This window comes from Zootoca vivipara, chromosome 15, assembly GCF_963506605.1.
Source record: "Zootoca vivipara chromosome 15, rZooViv1.1, whole genome shotgun sequence".
In the NCBI taxonomy this organism is placed as follows: domain Eukaryota; kingdom Metazoa; phylum Chordata; class Lepidosauria; order Squamata; family Lacertidae; genus Zootoca; species Zootoca vivipara.
The window spans coordinates 11,229,614-11,250,105 of NC_083290.1; the positions used below are offsets into that span (position 1 = coordinate 11,229,614).

Genomic DNA, 20,492 nt, shown 5'->3' on the forward strand with positions numbered 1-20,492 from the left:
GAGCACTCTTGCACTCTAACCAACCAAAACAGGACAAAACCAAAACAATTTATGTAGCTCGAAAAGTTACAGGATTTCAGCAGGAAGCTATGAACCAATTGGAAACGAAGCTTTACGTCTGTCAGCAAAACTGTGTCAAAAGCAGAATTGTGGATAACCACCCCAATACCTGCCCCCCCCAAAACACAACATTGAAAGCTGGGTCACCTATAACAACCCCAATGAGCTCAATGGGTCTTACTTCTGAGTAGGCATGTATAGGACTGTTCTGCACTGAGTGCAGTTGGTCTGAAGGCTAGGTAAGTTTGTATAGGATTGCTGCCTGAAATAATCACATGAGGCTCCAATACTTTGGCCACCTCATGAGAAGAGAAGACTCCCTGGAAAAGACCCTGATGCTGGGAAAGATTGAGGGCACAAGGAGAAGGGGACGACAGAGGATGAGATGGTTGGACAGTGTTCTCGAAGCCATCAACATGAGTCTGACCAAACTGCGGGAGGAAGTGGAAGACAGGAGTGCCTGGCGTGCTCTGGTCCATGGGGTCACAAAGAGTCGGACACGACTGAATGACTAAACAACAACATCCTTGTTTATCTCTGGCTTCTCCTCCTCCTCTCCTCTTCCATCTCCTATATCAGTGTTTGTAAGCTGCGGCAGCTCTTTTTGTGCAATACGTATCAAGCATATTGATGGCACTTTGGGATGATTACACATACAGCATTTCTGTACCTTCAAGAGAGATGGGGAACCTCAGGCTAAATGCAGCCCTCCAGTCTTCTCCATCTGGTCCTCAAGACTCTCCCCAGGCCACCACCACCACCACTTTCCCAGGCCACCCCCCTCACCTGCTTTGCAACCTCCACAAGTGTCTGTGCCTGGTTGAAATGTGTCCTGGAACTTTGCTCATGCATCTCACTTGTCTGGGTGGAGGTTATATAAAACCAGCCTACTGTACTGGACATTCGCAGGGAAACCAAAATGCTTGTTTACAAAGCTATTGTACTACCAACCTTACTATATGCTTATGAAACATGGACCACTTATAAACTCCATCTCCAACTCCTCGAAAGATTCCATCAATGGTGTCTCCAAAAATTTTTACACATCACTTGGGAAGACAGGCGAACTAATATCAGTGCACCGGAAGAAGCAAAGATCACCAGTGTTGAAGCAATGATTCTTCAACATCAACTTAATTGGACTTGTCATGTTGTGCGGATGCCTGATGATCGTCTTCCAAAGCAACTATTCTATTCTGAACTTAGAAATGGAAAGCGTAATGCTGGTGGTCAACAGAAGAAGTTTAAAGACTGTCTCAAGGCAAATCTTAAAAAATGTAATATAAACACTGACAACTGGGAAACACTGGCCTGTGAGCACTCCAGTTGGAGAACAGCCTTTACCAAAGGTGTCATGGGCTTTGAAGAAACTCGATCTCAGGACGCAAGGGAGATACGTGCTAAGAGGAAGGCACGCTTGGCAAATCCACACCGTGATCAACTCCCGCCTGGAAACCAATGTCCCCACTGTGGAAGGACGTGTGGATCCAGAATTGGCCTCCACAATCACTTACGGACCCATTGTTAAAACCGTGTTTATGGAAGACAATCTTACTCGGCTACGAGTGATCACCAAAGAAGAAGAAGACGACGACTGTACAATGGTAAAATTTGCATTCATTGCTCCTCATGATTTTCTCCCTTGCCCTGCCCACTGTTGCCATGCAGCTCACAGAAAGTTCCCCAGAAAGGAACTTTTTTCAGTATGAAAAAGCTTTCTCACCCCAGGTCTGGATGATATGCTATAGTGATTGAGTAAAACACACACACACACACACACACACTCCTGCAAGCCCAAGTCTGCCCCCACCCCCAATGCTAGTGGATATGAAACTCCCTCCTGCTGTGTCGGAGCCAAAAAAGAAAATAACACACAGTCCAGGGGTACAAAGAACCCACTTCATCAAGCTTCCTTTAAAAGCTGGCGTATTTTTTAAGGTATGCATTATTCCTCCACTTAAACAAGTCAATCTTTATACTTCATTTGCTAGCATGGGAGGGGGGTCTTTCTCAAGTTATCTTGTGTCATAAACAACTCCCGCAGACATCACCGAACAATTGCATTCCATTTCGTGGCTCTGTCTGTCTGCTGACAAGCATGGAGAGTGGGGCGTCTGCCTGAGATTATTATCATAATAAGATTACGCGAGAGACTTTTTCTTTTTCATCATGGCTAGCACACAAATCGGGTGGCAAAGCGGAATATCTTGAGAGCAGAGGCTGTATGCCGTTGAACATCAGTCTAGGAAGATACTTTATAATGAGTCAGGCTGTTGGCCAACGCTGACTGACAGCAACTTTCCAGAGTTTCAGACGGGAGTCTTTCCAGCCCTGCTGAGAGATGCTGACCATTAAACTTGGGGTTTTGGGGGGGCAAAGTATGCACTCTTGCTTGTCCCAAGTCAGACCATTGGTCCATCGACCTCAGTGTCGCTTGCACTGGGTGTCTCCTGGGTGACAGAGGTTCTCTTTCCTCAACCACCTGCTATGTTTGCAGAAAGGCCAACTCCATCCGACACCTCCTGCCCCTGAAATGTTTCTACACTAGCTGCTCATTATAAGAACTACATATACACAGCTTTATTGCGGTCCATAAACCCACAGTACAACGATGGTATATATCGACAACTATTAAGGTGGAGGAGCGGCCTTGCTAGCCAGCAGAGGAGCTTTAGCCCATAGATACCGATTTCTGATTCTTACTGCCTCCGAGAGACATTTCGCTACCGCCAGTGTAATAGTATCAGTCTTATCCTCAAGGAGGACCTAAATGTAAAAGGAGTCGGCAACTCCGGGTTGTCGTGTTAGTATTGGTTTGGATTAGACGCTGTCTTAACCCGTTTATACAAACCACAGTGTAATAAAATGTGTTTCGTACATTCGACATCCTGGGAACATGGGCACAGCCTAGCTTGGCATGGGATACCAGCCAATCTTCCACTCAACACTTCAGATGGGAAGACATTTAATCTGGCTTGAGAAAAGCAGGTGGGTGATAGTTTGGTTCGGTCAGATTCTTAAGGTAGGGAGATAACAGAAAACCCTGAGGATGTTGCATTCCCAACACAGATGGGCCACAAGTCACACAAAACTACTATAGAACAATTTAATGTGTGTGTTTGCTTCCCCACCTCTACCCTCCTTGTTGCTTTCCCCTTGTGTGTCATATTATTTTAGATTGTAAACCTGCAGGCAAGGACTGTCTTGTTTTAATTGATAGTATGTAAGCAGGGTGAGCTCCTGTTGCTTGGTTAAACCAGATCAGAAAGTCGGCGGTTCGAATCCCCGCGACGGGGTGAGTTCCCGTTGCTCTGTCCCAGCTCCTGCCAACCTAGCATTTCAAAAGCAGGTCAAAGTGCAAGTAGATAAATAGGTACCACTTCAAGCAGGAAGGTAAACGCCGTTTCCGTGCGCTGCTCTGGTTCGCCAGAAGCGTCTTAGTCATGCTGGCCACATGACCCGGAAGCTTTACACCGGCTCCCTCGGGCAGTAAAGCGAGATGAGCACTACAACCCCAGAGTCATCCGCAACTGGACCTAATGGTCAGGGGTCCCTTTACCCTTTACATTTACACCTTGATGGTCTTCTGGCGATTAACTTGGTACAGACACCAGGCATTTATAGAGAACTTGGTTGACCGCAGTCCCCATCAGGCCCAGCCTGGCCAGAAGTAATGGGAGTCACTATAGTACAAATATATGGGAGAGACCAGGTTAGAGAAGGCTGCTTTAGACAAATGTTGGCAACAGAACCTTTCCCCCCCCCTTTCTTTTTTAAACCAACTGTGTGTGTAGTTATTAAGTGCTCTCGGCTTTCGGGGATGGGAATAGTTAAAACCAACCAAACAACCATTGAAACAATATGCCCCTACAAAACATTCTCTAATAAGATTGTGGACCCGGAAAGAAGGAGAAAATATTCATTTTCTACTGAACGTATAGGCTCACTAGAGTCTAACCATTTTTAAATTAAATTTTCACACATGACAAATTCTTTGTTAACCAGGAAGGACCCCAGAAACATTCTTTATCGTGTCCAAATTTACCCACAGAAACCAATTTCCTCTTTTCAGCACTATATATATTGCTGCCCTGCTGCACCGCACGGTTTCTATTGAAGAAATGGAGAGCCTGCCTGCAGCAATGTTTATACCCGTTCTTTTTGAATGTGGTTAGCCGTCTGTGCATCAGAGGGCTTGCCCACACTTCTTATTGACCCACTTCCTCCCCCCCCCCACCCCGGAAAAAACCACTCTTCAGCCAGGGCAAGTGGCAATTCAGGTTTTCTCTAGATTGACGCTTGCTTGCTCTGGGTTAGCACGAAAGAGTGGGCTTTCCTTGGGAAAGGAGTGGTACAAAGGGAAAACTATTCAGGCCTGTGCTTTCTAGATATGGGACAAATGAGAGTGTGGACAAGTCCATAGTCACCATGTTGTTGTTAAATAATAATAATAATAATAATAATAATGATGATGAAATGGAATTAATTACAAATAGTTAAGCAGCTCTCTGTTGGCAGAAATGCAACGAAAGAGGCATTCACTTGGGCATCTGTTAAACCCAGGGGTCAGCAACCTTTTTCAGCCATGGGCTGGTCCACCGTCCCTCCAACCATGTGGTGGGCTGGACTATATTTTGAAAAAAAAATATGAACGAATTCCTATGCCCCACAAATAACCCAGAGATGCATTTTAAATAAAAGCACACATTCTACTCATGTAAAAACACCAGGCAGGCCCTACAAATAACCCAGAGATACATTTTAAATAAAAGGACACATTCTACTCATGTAAAAACAGGTTGATTCCCGGACCATCCACGGGCCGGATTAAGAAGGTGATTGGGCCGCATCTGGCCCACGGGCCTTAGGTTGCCTGCCCCTGGTTAAACCTGTCCAGCAGTAAAATCCTTTGGGGGGCAAGTGGTTGCAAATATTAATGTCCCCGTAAGAGACAGAGCTTACTTATATTATCTTTATTGGCTGGGGAAAGTTCTGTTGCTCTTTGTAAGCCCGTAATGATTTATTTGATGGCAGCACACTGAGCTATTTCACAGGCATGGAATGATGCATTAGCATTTATTTGAGAGAGCTGGGACAAAAGTGTTATTTACAGCAATTTCTGAGTAAATTAGGCTTCACTAACACAATCCATTTAAAGCAATATCCTGCCACTTTAAACAGTCAAGGCTTCCTCCGAAGGATCCTGGGAACTGTAGTTTGTTGAAGGTTCTGAGACCTGCTGTAATATCACTATTTCCCTCACAGAGCTACAATTCCCAGGGATTGACTGATTAACCACTCTGGGAATAAATGTATGGTGCAGAAGAGGCCTCTCAAATTATTTGTGCGCTTTAGGAGTACAAGCCAAACTAGAAGACTATGCAACAGTGTGAAGGAATTTTACATTGCACATGAATAGTTAACCTTCCCGGTCTCTTATACCTTCTAAATGTGAATTTGTGTGGAGAAATTTGTAATCATTTGTGCATGTTTATATATTTGCATATTTGATTTGATTTTGTCTGATCTTACATTCTTGTCATTTGAATTCATATGGTATGCATTTGCCTTTTAAAAAAGAATATCAAGACATTATCCCCTCATGTTCAAAAATTAGCTGGTTACTCCATGCTCTAATTACATCATTGCCCATGAATCCCTTTCAGACTTTCCCTGTGGACAGAGCAAATGTGGGGAGACGAGAGACTACATCTCCTTCTATGGATCTCCTTCCACAGATGGGAACTCTGCAAAAATACACCCCCTCATCTGCAAAAAGAAAGAGCCTTTTTGGAATGTTGTTCCACCTTCAAAGGGGAGTTCCTCTGCCACACCCCAGCTCCCCTTTGAAGAAGACCTGGGATGGTAGAAGTTGAGGGCGGCCACATGGTTGTGGGGAGCCAATCAGACTGAAGGAGAGAGAGAGAGACCAAGTTTAGCTGGCTCCTGCCCAAACTCTCCACCTTCCCTATTGTCAGGCTTCCTTCCCGCCTTTGGCAGTAGATAAGCAGAACAAAAAGAAAGGGGTCTTCTTACCAGTTTGAAACTAACAATCACAGTGAGAGAAGAAAGAATCCATGTCCTAGGAATGAAGGTGCTCCCAAATAAGGGTTCCACCCACTTCTTCCCTGGTCACCCACATCACTACCAGGTCTTGTAACTTGATCTCGTAACCACTGTGCTTCCTGTGCTGCCACCTTATCTGTTTTTCTTGACCCTGGGCTGAGTAGATGGACGCTTTCCAGTGAGAGTGTTCTATTAACTGTCTCCCTCGCAGTGCTTCTCCTACTAGCTGTTCCCCACCCAATACTTCCCAGCTTCTGCCTTCTGAACTATGTCCCTTTGCAAACCACTGTTCCAAATCTATATTGTCCTTCTGTTCCTGGGAAGATTCAGGATCCTGATCATGAGGAGGGAGAGGGAGAGGGACAGGCTCCCAACATTCCTCCTCAGCACAGTCCCTGACACCTATGCAGTATGAGCCTCTTAACCAGGGATGCCAGAATTTCCCGGACATAGCCACTATTCAGCTCCCTTAAGCATTGCCCGGGCAGAAATCGCTGAAATATCCTGGGAAATCCGAACATATGGCTAAGTTGCTCAACAACTTTGGCAAAAAGAAGAAACAAACAAAACCAACAAAGATGGCAACCCTATCTTAATGCTTGTTTAGAGACAGAACAGGATTTTTTTGAGGAGAGTCCCTGATTGGCCTAGGACTTCCTTTTTCACCTGCTTCATAATGATGGAAGTTTTTCTGCTTTTGGTCTAGGCAGGAAATATAGTTTGTGCATCTGGTGGAGTAGATACAGTATCAGTGGCATTGCTGGGTTAAGGGCACTCCTGGGTTGCCCAATGCTGGCTTGGCTTTGGAGGACCTTGGGGTGCCATTTAGACTTGCCATGCACATCTGGGTCAACGCTGGTAGGGCTATGGTGGGGCTAACTTCAGGTTCACATCCTCTTGGCTCTCATAGCAAGAAGGAAGGCTTCCTTACAACATTTTGCTGCAGGGCCACAGGTGGAGCCTGTAAAAGTGCCCAGTGAATTTCTCCTGGCCCACATTTTTGTATGCAAATCTGCCTAATGTGCACATTTTTGGCAAAGCGATTTCCCCAATAGAATGCATTTCTATGTTACTTTCACGAATAGGTGCATTTTTGCAAACTTTGCATATGCATTTTTGTACACATTACAGTGGTACCTCAGTTTTTGAACATAATCCATTCCAGAAGACCGCTTGACTTCCAAAATGTTCAAAAACTGAGGCGCAAAGGGTGGTCTGCAAATTTAATTAAGAAACACTCAGCGGAAGCTGTTTGATTTCCGAGGTACATTCAAAAACGGAAGCATTTGCTTCCGGGTTTTCGGCGTTCAAAAACCAAAACATTCAACTTCCAAGACTTGTTTGAAGTTTTATTCTGTTTTTAATGTTCTGTTGAAAGCCGCCCAGAGTGGCTGGGGAAACCCAGCCAGATGGGCGGGGTAGAAATAACATATTTATTATTATTATTATTATTATTATTATTATTATTATTATTATTATATTCGAAAGCCAAGGTACTACTGTACTAGACAACTGCATTGCAAAATTCGTAGAAGTGCAAATTTTGAAGAGAAGATGTTTTGGTTTGGAATGGTGGCTTTACAAATAAGGCAATCTCACCCTCTGGAGCAAAACACTGGGAATCGTGCACGGGGCAATAGCAGTCCTTTTGCCAAGCAGATTTTGCTTCTCTATAACCCAACTCAATGTGCTTTTAAATCATTGGCTTTCTGCTAGTTTAGGGAAACTAGGCAAGGCAACCTCATAGGCATTTGCAACAATCCTTGTTTCTCTTTCGGCACCAAGCATGATCTGCTATGAATGGTGTTTGCTATTCAAGCCCTTTCTTCCCTGTGTTTTGTTCAAATGATTTTAAACTAAACAAAAACCCTGCTTCCCCCCCTCATGCACAACCCATGTAAACTGCTGTAGCTTCTAATTTACAACGGCAAAATATAATCTCCTCTATGAATTTGCATAAAAATGAACAGACCTTGCAGCCCGATATTAAATTTGAAATTTGCATGCAAGGGTAGCCAAGTAATAAGTTTGCATTTCGAGATGTTTGTGCCTGCAAATTCACAAACTAGCAGATGTAATGAGGAGATTTGAACACCTCCATGAAAGCAAATCAGCGATGAAAACACTCGGAGGCTGTTGTTACAGATCAAAGAGCATGGGATGTACAGAGTAGTATCAGAACTGGCATACAAACCAAGTCAGCCAGCCATTTCGTTTGGCAACAGGCCCTGCTCAAAATGGAAGACAAAAAGCAGAAAATGCAGCTGTGCCTTCATGCAAGACTCCAGAACAATACAGACACAATGCCAATAGGCACAGGAGTAGCTGATGCATTAGGGCAAAGCGGGCAGTGCCCCACCAACCTCAAGTACTCTCAGCCAGCCTCCACCTGCCTGCCTGCCTACTTACATCCAGTCCAGGCAGTGGCACTGGGGATCAACCTTCTGTTCTTTAATCTCAGTGATGCCCTTATAAGACTCACCAAGGAGGAGGATAAAGACAAAACCGGAATTCAGCAACATTCACACTATGATACCACTTTAAGCAATCATGGCTTCCGCCGAAGAATTCTGAGAACTGTAGTTTGTTAAGGGTGAGGGCCGGCTCTACGGCCATGCTGGGTGGCACAGCGCACCACGCGCCGGCCCGCCAGGGGGGCGCCACGCAGCCACACCTGCCCGCCCGCCGGCCGCTCCGCCGAGCAGCAAGCCCGGCCGCCCATCCGTCGTGCTGGAAAACGGGGCGGCAGGGGGCGGCGGAGGGATCCGTCGCATCACGGTGCCAGGGCGCCAAAGCTGCTTAAGACGGCCCTGCAGGGTATTGAGAGTTCTATTCCCATGCCCTTGAGCTTCAATTCCCAGAGTTCCCCTGGGAAAAGGGAGCATTTTGTGGTAAAGAGTATGGATTGTGGGCAGGACATTAAATGCCTGACATCTTTTTGTGGTGGTGATGGTGGTTATGCAATATTAAGGGGGGTGTTTTCATTTTGTATTTTTATGTTGTAAACTGCCCTTTAAAGCCCCAAACGGCCTTGGTCCAGTATACCTGAAGGAGCGTCTCCACCCCCATCGTTCTGCCCGGACACTGAGGTCCAGCGCCAAGGGCCTTCTGGTGGTTCCTTCGCTCTGAGAAGCCAAGTTACAGGGAACCAGGCAGAGGGCATTCTTGGTAGTGGCACCTGCCCTGTGGAACGCCCTCCCACCAAATGTCAAAAAGAAAAACATCTACCAGACTTTTAGAGGACATCTGAAGGCAGCCTTGTTTAGGGAAGCTTTTAATGTTTAACAGACCATTGTATTTTAATATTTTGCTGGAAGCTGCCCAGAGTGGCTGGGGAAACCCAGCCAGATGGGCGGGGTATAAATAATAAATTATTATTATATTATTATTATTACTGTGATCTTCAAATGAAGGGCAGCATATATATTTAATAAATAAGAAATCATTATCACCATCGCCAAATGCATTTGGAAAATACTCATTTCTAGAGTTGCTACCCATCCATGCATACGGTTCTGAGCTACATAGAGCAATGTTCTCATAACGTGTCAGCCAGTTTTGTGTGTTCATATAAGATGCCACCCTCTCAGCAATTGGTGTTCCCAGATAGTTGACTTCTGGGAACTTATATTCATAATAATATAAGACAACCCTGCTGGATCAGGCCAATGGCCCATTTAAGCCAACATCCTCTTCTCACATTGGCCAACCAGATACCTGTGGGAAGCCTTCAAGCTGGATACGAGTCCACTGCACTCCTCTGATTCCTAGCAACATGTATTCAGAGGGATAATTTAGGCATCATGATAGATATGTCATCTAGTGAATCTCATCAACATGGCAGGAACAGCTACAAAGGGTGGACATTCTTTCTTCTGTGCAGCTCTTAAGAATTCCGGCGACTTCCCAAAGTCTGATTTTATCAACCTTGTTAACCAAATACAAGACACGAGTTTTCTTACAGCCTGGATCATGTCAAGACATTCTCAGTGGTCCAGACAGACTTCCAGCTTCTCTTGTCAAGACAGCTTCCTCTGTTAGCTTCATATACAGTCATGTCTCGGTTTAAGTACGCTTCGGTTTGAGTACTTTCCGTTTAAGTACTCCGCAGACCCGTCTGGAACGAATTAGTCCACTTTCCATTACTTTTAATGGGAAAGTTCACTTCAGGTTAAGTACGCTTCAGTTTAAGTACTCCGCGGACTGTCTGGAACGGATTAATCTACTTTCCATTACTTTCAATGGGAAAATAAAAAAATTCCTTCCGTAGCACCTTAAAGACCAACTAAGTTTTAATTTTGGTATGAGCTTTCGTGTGCATGCACACGAAAGCTCATACCAAAATTAAAACTTAGTTGGTCTTTAAGGTGCTACGGAAGGAATTTTTTTATTTTGCTTAGACTCAGACCAATACGGCTACCTACCTGTAACTACCTACCTGTAACTTTCAATGGGAAAGTTTGCTTCAGGTTAAGTACGCTTCAGGTTAAGTACAGACTTCCATAACCAATTGTGTAGTTAAACCTAGGTACCACTGTATTTTTTTGCTGAATGCTAGTGTAGCTCACTTTAGGTTTGTTCGGTTTAGAAAAAAAAGAAAGAATCTTGTTAGCTCCCTAGCACAATCAAGACCTTTATTATTAAGTCTTCTTTTACCACCAGAACTGGGAGTGCAACAACCCGCTTATTCATAAGCTAATTTTACCTAAGAGGTTTCTCAGCAAAGCTGATTGTTCGTGCTGGATCCTTTGTACAATTAAAACAGTAAAAGGGAAGGAAGGAAGAAATCACTTTAACATCATTAAAGCCCTGTGTTGCACAAGCCTCTGTGAGAGTCAGCAATTTAATGACTGAAACATGAGCAGCAATGCCTCTAAGTCAAATGACTCATTTACAGATCCCCTCCTCTCTCCTCCCCTGCCTTTTCCTGATCTTCTGAGGTCTCTTGACCCAACTAAACTGAGATGAATCGACAAAGGCACTTCACAGGTGAAAACAGCTACCTGGTTGAGATCAAGCCACTGGTTTGGGTGTACAAAGCCCTAGACAGCTTAGGATTGGGGTGCCTGAAAGATCGCCTGACCCCTTATATACCCAGCCACTCTGCAGATGAGGGCCTCCTGCAGATGCCGTCTCATCAGGAGGTACGTACTGTACAACATAGACATCAGGGTACCTGCTCTATGGAAGGCCCTCAACTTGAATATCAGCCAGGTGTCATATCTACTGTCCAGGAGCACCATCGGTGAGGAGGCCAGGAGGAAGGGCCCCCCCCAAAAAATTGATGAGGTGGCCTGGCCCCCTCAATATTCCACAGCTAAGGGGTCCCCAGGGCCAGCCCTAAGACAAGGCTGGGTGGCGCAATGCGCTAGGGCACCGCGCTGCGCCCGCCAGACAGCCGCGCTGCCCGGGGATCTAATTACTTGAGGTAATTACCACGATCCACAGACCATAACAGGGGTTCTTGAGGGGCAGTGGGTGGGGTGGGGTGGGGAGGAAGAACCCCCAACACCACAAGATTGCCGAAGTTTTATTCTGTGGGGGTGGTCATGAGAGCAAACAGATCTCTGAGTTTGGGGAAAATCAGGCACACCCATTCCAAACAGACTATAGATCCCATATGGTCCTGTTTTTGGACTCACACCACAGCAGAACTAATAAGAAAAAAAATGCCTTTCTTTGGCTCTCTCGCTCTGGTGCGACCAGCGTGGGGGAGCAAAATTGGGACATTCGGGATTGGGAGGAGAAGCAGGGGCATCTTCTGCCAAATTGGGGTGTCAGATGAGGGGTCTGTCAGCGAAACCTTCATTTTTGGCTCAAATACCAACCAGGATCTTCATTTCCAGTCTCTGGAGGGGTGTGTGTGCCTTTTCAAACAGCTAGTCTCCATGGTCATCCCCCACCCGCTGGGCTCACAAACCTGTCAGGATGGTCCCCCTAAGTCACTTGCTAATGAAAGTGTAATATATAACAAAGGTCTGTATGATCAGCCTAAGAGAGAAGCCTCCTGGGGGATTCTCAAAATGAATACTGAATCAGCATCAAGTCCGATTTTAATCTTCCTTCAGACTTCTCATAAATTAACTAGAGACACTCCGTGCCACTGATTCAGATTCCATTCTGGTACTTTACACAGCAGCTCCCCCTCTCCAAGAAGAGTTCTCCTTTTAACAGACATTTCTTTTGTGAATCACAGCCCCTTTGCCTTTGGCTAATGAAACAATCTATGGCCTTTGAAACTGGGGCCGGGGAGGTGGGGGAGAGTAATTCTTTTGCTTGCTATTATGCTATGCATAATTTTGTGGTCTTATACTGTAACTTACCCTATGATCCCCAGAGGATGGGTGGTATATAAATTACATAAATAAAAATATTAATAAATAAGCAGGATTTTAGAAGTTCCTGATGGTCACGAGGCAATCGGATTCTCCCCTAGCCCTGATACTAGGTATTTGTTTTTCCAATACTAGTTCTTTCTTTCTTTCTTTCTTTCTTTCTTTCTTTCTTTCTTTCTTTCTTTCTTTCTCTCTCTCTCTCTCTCTCTCTCTCTCTCTCTCTCTCTCTCACACACACACACACACACACACACACACACACACACAAACATCTGGTCAGACCCCACCTGGAGTACTGTGTCCAGTTCTGGGCACCACAGTTCAAGAAGGATACTGACAAGCTGGAACGTGTCCAGAAGAGGGCAACCAAAATGGTCAAAGGCCTGGAAACAATGCCTTATGAGGAATGGCTTAGGGAGCTGGGTATGTTTAGCCTGGAGAAGAGAAGGTGAAGGGGTGATATGATAGCCATGTTCAAATATATAAAAGGATGTCATATAGAGGAGGGAGAAAGGTTGTTTTCTGCTGCTCCAGAGAAGCGGACACGGAGCAATGGATTCAAGCTACAAGAAAGAAGATTCCACCTAAACATTAGGAAGAACTTCCTGACAGTAAGAGCTGTTCGACAATGGAATTTGCTGCCAAGGAGTGTGGTGGAGTCTCCTTCTTTGGAGGTCTTTAAGCAGAGGCTTGGCAGGCATATGTCAAGAATGCTTTGATGGTGTTTCCTGCTTGGCAGGGGGTTGGACTGGATGGCCCTTGTGGTCTCTTCCAACTCTATGATTCTATGATTCCATGATATACATATTTATTTCATGGAGGATAGGGCTACCAATGGGTACTGGCCACAATGACCAGTAATGCTTCTGAATGCTAGCTGCTGGAAATCGCCCATGTGCAGAGCATTGTTGCGCTCATGTACAGGATCCCCATCGTGGGATCTGATTGGCCCCTGGGAGAGAATAAGTGGATGAATCATAGGCCTGGTCCAGCAGGCTTATCTTATGTTTTCTCTGTTCTTTAAGGAGGAAATCCTAAGCTGGAAATTGCACCGAAATGGGTACTGAGCATGCCCAATGGCCATGGAATACTGACAGAGTGGGCGGGTGGCAGAGGCGGCCCATGAAGCATGGTGAGGCAGTTGCCCCAGGGGCAGACTGGGGACTGCTAGGAGGGGTGGCAGATCCATGCCCCGAGGGTATGTACCTGCCACAGAGGGAGCTGGCCAGTAAATCAGTCAGTTCAATGTCGGAGTTAACTCTTTATTAGGAAAAAAACACACACACAAGTCTTCACAGAGTTGGCTGAGTACCAGGCCTAATGAGCAGAGCAGCTCGTTCCCTGTAGGTCTTACTCCATGAAATCAGTTGCTGAGACTAAAGCTCCCCACATCCCCACAGCCATCTGTGTCTCCTTCTCTCCTGGTTCTGGGAGTCAGGGGGCAAGAGGAGCATGTTTCAGCAGGAGGGGAAGACACCCTTGCCTCTTCACCTCCCTCCTCTTGATCTCCTGCTTCAGTTTCAGCCTCTGCGTCTAGACTGCTCTCTGCCACAGCCTCTTCCTGCTCACTAAACCCTGTTATCTCTTCAGCTTTCAATGTCCCCTCCTCTCAGTCTTCTCCCTCTTTTCCCTCTGGCCACTCATCGTCAACCCACCACCATTGGGTGGGCCCTGGAAGAGGGCAGGTGTAAAATGGAGAATTCTGGAGGAGAACACTGAAAAGGAAGCTCCCACTGGTAAGAGGATGCTATTTAAGATCTCCCCAATTATAAGTTTGCATAGAGAAGCAGGCCTGCTCAAATGCACATTATCTGCTGCTAATTCAATTTTTAATAAGCCTTTCCAAGGACAAATCTTAGTGGCTCACAGAAGAGACTTTATAATTAATATAATGTTCAGGGGGTGTTTCCCCTCCCTTCTCTCCATGGCAATTAGCTATTATACAGGTCAGCGTTTCAAAAAGTGTTCGTAGCAGGAACCAGTTCACACTCATTAAGTGGCAGAAAGAGCTTAATCACATCCAGTGCACAAGCCGAAACACACAGGCCAAAATATTCAGCGTAAATTGTTGCACAGAAAATATTGCTTTAAGTGAAATCTGGGTTCTCATATTCTATGAAAATATTTAGGAACACAAAAGAGAACGGCTGGTGAACCAAAGATGTTTGTGGCTGCGGTAGAGATACATCCCAGTGAAATTCTAGCAATCTGAAAAAGACAAAAAAAAGCTCAAATGGTTGCGTCCAATTAAGGTGAGTAGATCTACCAAAAATTTGCACCAGTCAGACCCATTGACTGCAATGGATCTACTCTGAGTAGGGCTACCCTTGGCTACAACACCTTATATGTAGGCCACATTCACACCATACATTTAAAGCACTATATCTGATTTGATCCCGGAATGCCCTGGTTTTTCTTAGGATGTCCCTATCTTTATCTGAGAAGTGTTGGAGGGTATGTAGTTATGTGATTCCCCCAAGCCAGGTAAATAAGTAACTATACCACCTTTAGAAGACATCTGAAGGCAGCCCTGTATAGGGAAGGGTTTTTAAAAAATGTTTTATTGTGTTTTTATATATGTTGGAAGCCGCCCAGAGTGGCTGGGGCAACCCAGTCAGATGAGCAGGGTATAAAGAATAGAACAGAATGGAATGTCCCTATTTTCAGTGAAGAAATAAATGTTGGAGGGTATGGGAATTTCCATTGGATTCCCCAGAACCGACATCCTGGTAAGCATGTGTAAGGGGGAGGGATTATAGAGAACAAGCCCCCCCCTCATCAGGAGCAGTCCGTCTCCAAGCAGTCATGAATGTGCGGGGTCTGAAGGGGCTAGTCAGGAGACAGAGAAGGAGTGCCAGGTCTCGGGCAGCATGGGAGAGCCCCTGCTCCACAGGCGGGAAGAGAGAGAGGCGGGAAGGGTAGACAGGGAGGAAGCAGATCATAGACCCTTCCCCCCCCCCGACACCGGAATTAAGGAGGAGGAGAAAGGGGAGGAGATTCACTGTCCCGAGGCTTTTATGTTGGTCACAGTCGCGAAAAGGGGCAGTGCCGGATTCTGAAACGGAATGAGAAGACATGAACCGACAGCTCACTACACTGTAAATAACGTGCACCAATAAAGACTTTTGAAAGACAAGTATGTGGAAGGTCGTTACTCAGGAGTAGTCTGAATAACCCTGACAGCATGTTTGAGATAGGATTGCAATGGACAAGATAGGAGTATATGCACACTGGATTTTGCATGCTTAAGGTATAAAGGAATATGTGCCCTGGTGTCAGCATTCAGGGGCATCAGAGGTAGGGTAGAAATATGAGGGGGGAGGTGTGTGTGCCTCACTGCCTGTGGCACAGGCTGGATCAGACATATCATCTATTCCAGCTCAGAGTCATTCTAATCTAATTACAGGTAGGTAGCCGTGTTGGTCTGAGTCGAAGCAAAATAAAAAAATTCCTTCAGTAGCACCTTAAAGACCAACTAAGTTTATATTTTGGTATGAGCTTTCGTGTGCATGCACACTTCTTCAGATACACTAGAAACAGAAGTGTCAGACCCTATATATATACAGAGGGTGGTGGGGGTGGGTGGGAATGGGAGATGGGCTGATGGGAGTGCTAAACCTGTAGATGGATGTTAATGGCTGCTGATGGCTGCAATTAGTCCTGGGCTGAGGTGCTTAAAACCATGGAAGCACCTGGGATGAATAGAGACATCGGATTCTTATCTCATTATGCATGATCTAGCTTTCTTTAGCACCTCAGCCCAGGACTAATTGCAGCCATCAGCAGCCATTAACATCCATCTACAGGTTTACCACTCCCATCAGCCCATCTCCCATTCCCACCCACCCCCACCACCCTCTGTATATATATATAGGGTCTGACACTTCTGTTTCTAGTGTATCTGAAGAAGTGTGCATGCACACGAAAGCTCATACCAAAATATAAACTTAGTTGGTCTTTAAGGTGCTACTGAAGGAATTTTTTTTATTTTGCTTCGACTCAGACCAACACGGCTACCTACCTGTAACTAGAACTATGGAAGGCACCACATTGAGCCGCATGAAATGGAAGTCCATGTGTGTATCTGAAGAAGTGTGCATGCACACGAAAGCTCATACCAAAATATAAACTTATTCTAATCTAAGACAGTTTTATATCAAACCCACTTGTCAGTTGAAAAACAGCAAGGGCTCCTGCTATGAAAAGGCAAGGGGAGGAACGCGAATGATACTGTACCGAGAGCAGACGGCGATAGCAGCTGCATGCAGCATTATAATGGTTGAGCAAAAGCACAAAGGCATTAAACCTCTTGAGCGACGATGCAACTATATTTACTCTGCATATCCCTTAATGGAGAGTCCAGAATGGGCTGGGAGCTATTGTGCAGCAACGGAGATCAATAGAGCAATAGAGAAGTGCAGGAGCAGAGATCATTCAGTTTGCAACTTAGGGGCTAATTCTCTTATCAGTAAGTTATTTAACCAAGGGAGGAGGGAGGTGCAGCTTAGCAACCAGGCTGAGTGGCATGATCTCTAGTGATGTAGCATGTTGGCTGTATAGGTTGGAGGCAGTATTTCCTCTGGGTGTTTGGCTGAATGTCTCCCCACGCTGTGCATGGGCAAAAGCTCTCTGCTTTCTTTCTCCTCACATTATACAGTGGTACCCTGGTTTTCAAAATTAATCAGTTCCGGAAGTCCGATCCAAAACCAAAGCGTTCCAAAACCAAGGCACACTTTCCCCATGGGGGATAATGCAAAATGGATTAATCCATTCCAGACTTTTAAAAACGACCCCTAAAACAGCAATTTAACATGAATTTTACGATCTAACGAGACCATTGACCCATAAAATGAAAGCAATAAACAATGTACTGCAGTCACACAATCAATCAGTCAGTAGCTGAACTGGATTCCACACAGTCACAAAAACAAAACAAAAAGAGCAGCAAAAACAAAAATGGAAAATAAATAGCAAAAACAGAAATTCAGCGTAACACTCAAAACGGAAGCGTAACACTCAAGACAGCACTTCCGGCTTCCAAAAATAGTTCGCAAACTGGAACACTTACTTCCAGGTTTGCAGTGTTTGGGTTCCAAGGCGTTTGAGAACCAAGGTACCACTGTATACTATTTTTGTTCAAATTGTGCATTAAAGTGATTGGGATTCTTCTCTATTGACTGGTATCTAAGAGACTTTACTAACAGCTATAGTTACAAGGTTACCCAAAGGGTCGTCCAGGTCAGCCCCACTGCAAAGCAGAAATCACAGCTAAAGAATCCCTGGCAGATGGCCACCCAACCTCTGCTTGAAAACCTCCAAGGAAGGAGAGTTCACAGACACTCCATTCCACTATCGAACAGCTCTTATTGTCAGGAAGTTCATCCTAATGTTTAATTGAAATCTCCTTTTTTGTAACTTGAATCCATTGGTTCAGGTCCTCCCCACTGGAACAGGAGAAAACAAGCTTGCTCCATCTTCTGTGTGATAGCCCTTTAGATATTTGAAGTTGGCTATCCTATCTCATCTCAATCTCCTCTTTTCCAGGCTAAACATACCCAGCTCCCTCAACAGTTCCTCATCAGGCTTGGTTTCCAGATCCTTGATCATCTTGGTCGCTGTCCTCTGCACACCTTCCAGCATGTCAACATCCTTCTTCAATCCTGCTGCCCAGAACTGGACACAGCATAACAGATGGGGTCTGACCAAGGCAGAATACAGTGGGACTATTACTTTCCTTGATCTGGACACTATACTTCTGTTGCTATGATGTGTTTGCTACCCAGGGCTTCTTAAGGAGGAGGAGCTGGGGTATACAGTCATACCTTGGTTTAAGTATGCTTCGGTTTGAGTACTTTCAGTTGAAGTATTCCGTGGACCCGTCTGGAACGGGTTAATCCACTTTCCATTACTTTCAATGGGAAAGTTCGCTTCAGGTTAAGTACGCTTCAGGTTAAGTACAGACTTCCGGAACCAATTGTGTACTTAAACCGAGGTACCACTGTATATAAATTGAATGTATGGATGAATAACAATTGGTGCATTACAAAGTAAACTATGAGGCTTTGATTTTCTTATATTTTTATAAACCGTTTTGAGCTGCCCCCCCCCCAAAAAAAATTGTATATATTTTATGAAATAAATACATTAAAAAGGTCACCCGATGAGCTTCATGACAGTAAGAGCTGTTTGACAGTCATATGGAGCAGGGAGAAAGGTTGTTTTCTGCTGCTCCAGAGAAGCGGACATGGAGCAATGGATTCAAACTACAAGAAAGAAGATTCCACCTAAACATTAGGAAGAACTTCCTGACAGTAAGAGCTGTTCGGCAGTGGAATTTGCTGCCAAGGAGTGTGGTGGAGTCTCCTTCTTTGGAGGTCTTTAAGCAGAGGCTTGACAGGCATATGTCAAGAATGCTTTGATGGTGTTTCCTGCTCGGCAGGGGGTTGGACTGGATGGCCCTTGTGGTCTCTTCCAACTCTATGATTCTATGAGTGTAGCTTTGAACTCTGGTCTCCCAGGTCCAAGTCCAACTCTCTAAATCACAAGACCACACTGGCCTTCATACTGGTGTATGTTTACCACCAAGTTTAAAACATCAGGAATTAAAGCCTCTTATTATTTGCCCTGGTCCAACATATTCTCTCTCCCCCTCCCTCCCTCTCTCCCTCCCCCCCCCCTCTTTCACTAACACACACACACACACACAGAGCGCCTGTCCCTTTCCATCCCACCCAGAGGCATCTGCTATGCAAGCTGCTTAGCTTAGCTCTCATTCAGCGCCTGCCCTGCGGACCACAGGAGGGCAAACAGCTGAAATCCAATCAAGCAACTCTCTTTGGGACGAAGCACATGATGTGCCTGCCTGCCAGACTTTGGTTTTAATGGACATGGCAAAAGAAAGAAAATAAGCTTATGCACAGATTCAGCAAATAATGCTTTGTTAGCAAAACGTGAAGCTGTCAGGTCTGTTTTGCATTAGCCAGACTTTGGGGAAAACGAAACACAGGGGTGGGGAGAGGTGGAAAGAGAGAGAGAGAAGGAATTATTTTTGACAAGCCCTTGCCCTGCCCTCCATCAAATGCTCAATATTTGCTGCTAATTGTTATACAGAAATCACCTGCAATTTAAGAGCATCGGGGACTTTCTGCATCACCATCTCCCTGTGTAGCAGGGCTCTGTTTTGCCTCAATTATTGTAAAGACAGGCAGAAATCCCACAGGCACAGCTTTGCAAGTCACAGACTGCAGATGCCACAGGGAGCTTTTCCTGATGCTTTCCTATCCATTTGTTACATTCAAATGCCCCAACTGTTCTTACTGATCTGGATTTCCAGCTTCTGGTCCCCATCAGTTTAATATTCTGGGTGCCTGTTGCCATGGGTGCCATTGAGCGTGAATGGCCCTGGCACCGAAATTCGTGGGTGCCTGGCCTCTTTACTGGGAATTTTGTGGGTGCTCTGGCACCCAGGGCCCCAGGGAGGTGGCACCTATGCACATCATTCGTCAATATTTATGTTTCTAGCCAGGCTGGAGTTGGTTTAAGAAGAAACCACATCAAACAGCAGTATTTGTCAAGAAACAAAGGTTCCGGATTAGGAAAGACAGATCATATCTGTTTCCATTCCATACCACCTTCATATGTGCTCACTTGCAGGCCCATTCTACCCCCCTCTCTTTTGCAAATTAAAACACACACACACAACCCCAAAATTCTGTTTAAGTCGCCTTCTTTGTCCAATCTTCCCCCTAGATATGCATTTTCGTATGCTTTCCATAATAAAAGGTAAAGGGACCCCTGACCATCAGGTCCAGTCGTGTCCGACTCTGGGGTTGCGGCGCTCATCTCGCTCTATAGGCCGAGGAAGCTGGTGTTTATTTGTAGACAGCTTCCGTGTCATGTGGCCAGCATGACAAAGCTGCTTCTGGCGAACCAGAGCAGCGCACAGAAACGCCGTTTACCTTCCTGCCGGAGCGGTCCCTATTTATCTACTTGCACTTTGATGTGCTTTCGAACTGCTAGGTGGGCAGGAGC

At 45.4% G+C, this 20,492-nt stretch overlaps 1 protein-coding gene across 1 annotated transcript in view; it reads right to left on the bottom strand.

Annotated features, from left to right (window-relative positions):
* The window catches only part of AUTS2 (activator of transcription and developmental regulator AUTS2), a 700,397-nt gene that overhangs the window by 616,529 nt on the left and 63,376 nt on the right, over positions 1-20,492 (bottom strand). The gene's annotated exons all lie outside the window — the stretch shown is intronic.